The sequence below is a fragment of the Protopterus annectens genome, chromosome 4.part0 (assembly GCF_019279795.1).
Source record: "Protopterus annectens isolate FY-2018-M chromosome 4.part0, PAN1.0, whole genome shotgun sequence".
NCBI lineage: Eukaryota > Metazoa > Chordata > Ceratodontiformes > Protopteridae > Protopterus > Protopterus annectens.
In genome coordinates, this window is record NC_056733.1 from 333,739,562 (window position 1) to 333,746,639 (window position 7,078).

Genomic DNA, 7,078 nt, shown 5'->3' on the forward strand with positions numbered 1-7,078 from the left:
AAATGTGTTAACCCTTTTCAAGATCTAAATGCACTAAGCATATTACTAATACATACACTAATACATATTTTTTCTGACATTTCCCTCCTTTTAATACTTTTATTCTACTTTCAAAATACGCATAAACAGTTTTTTCTTCTCCTAACCTCTTCCTACTCAGGACTTGCAGTTAAGAGTCATTCAGTTTAAACTTATGAAAGCATTTCAGTTTTTCAATAGTTCTTCAAACTCAGCACTTTCATATAAGGTTTCAGAAACTGACATGTCTATAAGGTCTTTAATCAGTCTTTTCATGCAGGGGATGCCACAACAAACACATACTCCCAGTAGGAGCATTCCTACACAAATGGCAATCAGGATGTTCATTAGGATGGTACCCCACCCCCAAACCATTTCTGGAAAAAGTCCATCAGTGGGTTTGGGCCTGGTTTGGTCATGGCCGACACTTGATGATTGTCTATCTCGTGTTTATGGTCAGGAATATATGAACAGCATTCTTCTTGGATTAAAGCGCAAGTACCAACTCTCGCCGCTAGGGTGAAGTTGAGAGCCATGCGGTTTTGAAGCACTACAGTTCTCATGGCATTCAGTTCATCAGTCACCAATTCGAGGGCGGAAAAAGTTGCATTGCTCATCACTTCTAGAAGTTTAGACAGTTTTCTCAGCTCCCAGATCGATTTCACTGCTCCATATGCTGGTAATATGCCTGCCCACGATATAACGCTATCACTCAAGTCCATATGTGTCAGTCCTTTGCCTACAGAATGATGGTCTTTCCAACACTCATTGATTTGTCCCACTGGATTTACAGGTTTCTTGACGACCTCTCGGACATTTCGAATTTTTCCTCGAGGTAAAACTGCAGTGTGTCGTATGGCCGGAACCAGGTAACCCAAAAAACAACTGCCGGACAAATTCTCAGGTAACCATTTGTATGCCTTTCTGCCACACACAAAATAACAGTCCTCTACTTTAGTAGTAACTTTGCTATGAATATACACTCACCCTGCATGAAACATATTTCTATCAATTATAGACAGTTGTTTATAAAGAACAGAATTATGTTTTACTTCATCAAGTGTTTTGTGCATCAATCCAAGAAATGAATCATAATTTGTATTACAATAAAAAACTACATTGTTACCCTTAGTGTAACATTTATAAGGAACAGTCATGTTGCAATTGCTCCAACCCACCTGAACAGTATCATTTTTATAAAAACACACAGTTTCCTTTTGTGGAACAGACAAGTGCAATGCTATTTTATCTTGTGATGTAATGGTTGAGGTATCATAAATCAAGTTTACCCAGGTCTCATTGACCCCTAGGGAGACCGTAGTCATTAATAACCCCCCGTATGCTGTCGGCAAAGCTGTACAAATCTAGCAATTCAAAACATTGAAAGTCTCAGCATGCACATATTTAATTGCCTGGTAAGTGTTAAAGTTTGGATGCCGGTCTATAAGTAACGCTTCACATTTATTCAGTTTAGTCTGTGGGGCTGGGAAAAGGAAAGGCCACAGCAAAAATATTACTGTCACTAGTACAGTTAACAGGATGATTATGCAATACTTCTGAGGAAGAGGTTGTTCTGCATTTCTGTTTCTTCTGGACTCATCATTTTCAGTTTCAGAATGCACTTTGTAGGTGGTGTTTTTTTTTAATCCAAGTTTTTCTACAGTTCTATCGGCATCCCTTCTCTTGGCCAGAAGAAATCAATGCTGAAAACTGGTGTTATATTCTTTTTGGAATTCCAGAATTTCACATGGAACATGGACAAACTGTTATCTCAACAATTAATGGGAGGTCTGACATATCTGCAGAAATCAAGGTAAACCAAACTGGTAATTTTCGGCAAGCAACATCCTACTCACGCTCATATTTTACCTCACATTGTGGCTTTTTTTATCACCCCACATTTAGAATCATTGTAATCTGTAAAAAAAAATCTGTGATCCTGGAACACTTGAGGAGAAGGTTATTAGTTGGATATGTAGCTTCTTTTTTTGTAAAGTCTGGTTTGTCCTATTGTGGTACCATTTAGTGCAGCCCCTGTTATATAATAGATGATGCACACTGCATTTAGGTTCATATGTTCATAGGTTCATACTAGGATACCTACCCTAGGGCATTTATAAGCCTAGCCAGAGTGTGTTTGGCTTTCACCACCCATTTTAAATTAATTTTGCTATGCCCTTTTTCGAGATTAGTATACTGTGCCTCTGTCTAACAGTGACACAGAAGTGATACCCGGAGTAAACCTACGATCTCCCATCCACTCATCAAGATTCCTCTTGAAGAGAGTCAATGAGGGACTCTGCCTAACCTGGACTGGGATTTTATTCCAGAGTGAAGGGAGCCTCTGGGTTATGAATCTGTCCCTCCAGCATGTCCTATTTATTTCAGTGCTGAGGTTCAAGTCTTTCGAGCACGTAGTTCGATGGGATTTGGATTTTCTGAGGTGCAGCATGTCCATTAATTCCGAGTTGGACATGGCTTTATATGTCAGGCACAGATCACCTCTGAGCAGGCGGTATGCCACTGAGTAGAGCTGGAGTTTCTTTAATCGGAGGTACTTTTGGGGTCTTTCCAGTTGCTGCAGGTGTCTGGTAAGGTACATCCCAAAAGGGGCATTGTACTCAATTATGGGCCTGATGAGGGATGAGTAAAGAGGCACGATGACCTCCCCTGATCTAGATGTGAATCCCTTCATGATTAGGTGGGCTACATAAAATGTTTTTCTAACCACTTTGGCCATGTGGCTGTCAAATGAGAGATTGCTATCAACTTGGGTCCCCAGGTCTCTAATTACTTCTTCTGTACTTAATGGATTACCACCTATGTGGTAATTTGTGGGCACTGTTTTGCCAAAGGGGATGACTATACATTTTTTGGCGTTTAGCTTGAGGCCATGGCTCTGGCACCAGTTGTCTGTTTCTATGAGGCCCTTTTGGAGGATGCTTGTGTCAGCTGGAAAGTCGATTATGGTGCCCAGTTTGCAGTCATCTGCGAACTTGGTCAGCCACGGTCCTTCCATGTTGGCCTGTATCTCCGAGAAATACATACCGAACAAGAGAGGTCCCAGGACTGAGCCTTGTGGGATGCCACTTGTAACTGGTTTGGAGTCTGACATGGCTCCAGCAATTCTAACCATGTGGGTTCTGTCCTTGAGCCAGTTTGCAACCCATCTAGTGACATAGGGGTTTATATTTAAGCTGGTGAGCTTATCTATAATGCCTGAGTGGGGTATTGTAACGAAGGCTTTTGCGAGGTCCAGGTAGGCTGTGTGGACCACCTTCCCCTCGTCAATGGCCTTGGTGACTGTTTCAAAGAAATCAACCAGGTTTAAGAGGCAGGATCTGCTCTTAAAGCCAAACTGGGTAGGATCCAGTGTCTGTAGGTCCTCAATATCTTTATTTATGAGGTCCATGATGATCCTTTCCATAGCTTTGCAGACCAAGCTAGTCAGGCTTATGGGGCGATAGTTTCCAGGATCCGTTGAGGCACCACCTTTGTGGAGAGGGACCACTGTTGCTGTACGCCACTCTTTGGGTACATATCCTGTAGTAAGGCTGAGATTGAACAGTAGTTTTATGTTTGGGTTTAGCTCTTCTTGGAGTTCATGTAGGACGCAGCCCGGGACACCGTCTGGTCCCATTGATGCTGTGTTTTTTTTTTGCTTTGGAGAGGGCGGCTCTTACCTGAGCATCTGAGATGTAAGGGGGGGCAGCACTCTGCTGGGATAGATATTTTCCCTTTTGGTGGGGGGGGGGGAGTTTGCGCTGAACCTGTTAGCTAGGATGTTGGCAATGTCTGTGGGTTCGGTGTATTTTTTGTCATTTTGGACTAATTCTGAGCATATCTGGGAATTCCCACCCAGGTTCCTAACATAACTAAAGAAAGCCTTGTGATTATCCTTAGTGTCCTGTGCAATTTTTCTCGCGAAGCTGGCCTTAGACAATTTTATGAGTGCCCGTAGTTTTTTGCTAATACTGATCAGAGATGCCTTCCCTTTTTGGGATTTTGCTCTATCATGTAGTAGCTTCCTCCTTCTATTGTATAGTTTGTTTATGGCTGGGGTACACCAGACAGGACGTCTGCCTTTGGAGGACTGGGTCTTAGTTTTATTTGGGATTGCATGATCCATGCATTCCTGAAGGTGTCCATAGAATGCATTTATAAAGGATTCTGCGGTCTGGGCCGTATTTTCCACAGGCCCGGGGGCTTTGAAGGATTCCACCTCAGTTTTGAGGAGTGTGAAATTTGCTTTAGAGAAGTTTTTCACTGTGGTTTTCTGGGCAGGGGGTGGGGTCGGGATGTGAATATCCAGTGAGATTAGTTTATGGTCTGATCTTACCAGTGAGGGATACACTTCTGGTCTGGAGCATAGAGTCCCCATGTTGGTGATGATCAGGTCCAGTATGTTTTCCTCTTGTGGGAGTGGTAACAAGTTGTTCCATAGCATATGAGTTTATAAATTCTAGGAACCTTTGGGCTAGGGTGTTGGAGCTAGAGTAATGCTCCCAATCTATGTTTGGGTAGTTGAAGTTGCCCAATATAATGGTGTTTGGAGAGACCTTCATATTTTCCAGTGTTCTCAGGAAGGCCGAGTGGGGTTCCTGGGTTTGGGAGGGTGGTCTGTAGCAGGCTATAAACTAGAAAGCAGTTTTATCCACTGTTAGTTGCACATGGATAGTCTCTGATGCTTCATGCTGTGCCACCAACCTGGAGGTGTGGGTATCTTTGACGAATATTGATACTCCCCCCTCCTTTTGTGGTTCGGTCCAAGTTTTGGGTCGAAAAGCATGGTATGAGGTATAACCTTGTAGTGCTGGGGTGCTCTCAGGAGCCTTGAACCAGGTTTCTGTTACTGCACAGATATCAATGTTCTCCATGCTAAGGAGAGTTTTGAGTGCGTGCATTTTGAGGTTTAGATTTCTGGCATTGAGTAGCATTACTCTTAGTTTCTTATCCCTTGTGATACCTATGGAGGTGGGTTTGTCTTTTGAGCCTTGCCTAAAAAAGGCACTATGGGGAATAGTTAGGATGCCCATAATTTCTATACTTTGGAAAAATGTTAGGTCACACTAGGAGACGACAACAAGCTCAGGTGGTGGCAATATTTTCAGTATGAAACTGATGGCAAGTTATCCTCCACTATCCTGTTCTCTCAAGAGCTAATAAAATGGCAGTGTAATGCAATACCCCTATCAGAGCATATCCAAGCTCTATATGGTCACTTCTCAAGAGGATCTAGGTTAATCCTAAGGTATGGGTAAGTCGTCATGAGAATTTACAGATAGATGATAGGAGAGCATGTTAAAACTATGATTAGATTTTAGTACATACCATCTCTGGCATTTACCTGTTTCACAAGGATTCTCTCTTAGCAGCTAACCCAGCTCCTACTTAAAAGAGAAAGTTTATGGACAAGGCCGTTTTTGGCAATGTTTACAATCTGATGCAGATTACTTTGATATACTGTGGGCTTATTCTTTTAGTCAAAAAGATGAGTTTCAGGCTTGGGCTGTGACAGCTAATGCAACTTAGACTACTATCCTAAACATTATAGATAGTAAAGTTTAAATTCTGCCAGTCTCAGTATAAATTGAATGAAGTGCTGGTACATTGGCTGCATCAGGTTTCTTTAATAGTGACTGCAGTAGTGTTCTGGTTTTGGAAAAGAATCAATCCATCCACCCATCTACAACTCCTTTTTCCCATTTTTGCACATGGGGTCAGGGTGTCACTTCGGCAGTGACAATCATTTAGAGCTAAAGTGCCAGATAGTATTACAAAGGAACTGTATACATAAGTATCACATTTGGAGGGGAAGATGCATGGTTTCAGAAGCCCTACTAATGAAAACAATGAAAGATGTTGTATTTGTCTATACTGCTGGGACCTGCTTTGTAACTAGCTTGTTACTGTGGTTTGTTACTGCTCTGGTTCTCAATTTCTTTACCTTATGGACAGTTGCTGTAAATAAAGTTGATTTAAAAAGTTGGCATTTAATTATTTCCTACTTATACACAAAATTTAATGTTGCAGTTTTTTATATTAAAATATTTTCTATTTCCATTTAACTATTCAAATATATTTTCTAAAAAAAGCACTTATATCCCCAAACTCATGCATTTTCTCCTCCTTTATTTATTTTATTTTATTTATTTTTATTTTATTTTACATTTGTTGACCGGGCTAGTCTGGCTGGAATACAAGATGAAATGCATATTGCTGCACATGATAACCAACATGTCAAGTTTTCTCTGAAGAAGCTAAAATAGGTAGATAACTTACAGACATGCATATTGCAGAAAAATGTGCTGCATCACTATATTGCATTAATGAGAAGAGTGAAAGCATTAATTTCGGGGTGGGCTAGCTTCTGAAAAGAGTACATAAAAATATATGATATCAGTAAAGTTCAGGCATTACAGTGAAATTTATTTATTCATTTGGTTTTGACAAAGATGTGAACAAATGTAAAACCACATGTATAAAAAAGAAACATAAACATATGTGAGACACTGTGCCCTCAAACATGCAGCAGGCAGGATTTCTATAGCCTCTTAGGACAATATTCACTTCCTTCTTTGATTTGGCTTGCAGAGAGGCCAGATATTCTTCTCAGAGAATTGTGCAGTATGAATCATTCTGTAATCAAACATTCATTAGAGTAAGTTTTCTGGAAAAAAACACACTTTAATGCAAACAAATTCTCTATAAATGCTAAAGACTAAAACCATTAACATATTGTAAATTATATTTCAAACAACAGGCAAGGGATGAAATATCTAAGGCAAAATTCTGTGACCTATGATGAAGGGTGCACAGTCAAGATATGTAGAAAAATGCTATGCAAGGGATTATATGTGCTTGGAAAGACTGAGAAAATTAGGTTATGAAGAAAGAGCTGCTTGATTAACCAGTAAAAGCAGTAGAATCAGTGTTGAAAAAGTGAGCTAGCCAAGAAGATAAATAATACATAAAAAGAGAAGCCTAAAACTCAACACGATGCAGATTGGCAGAAAAGAGGACAAAAAGGATGAAGAATAAACAGAAGGAAAAAGAAAGA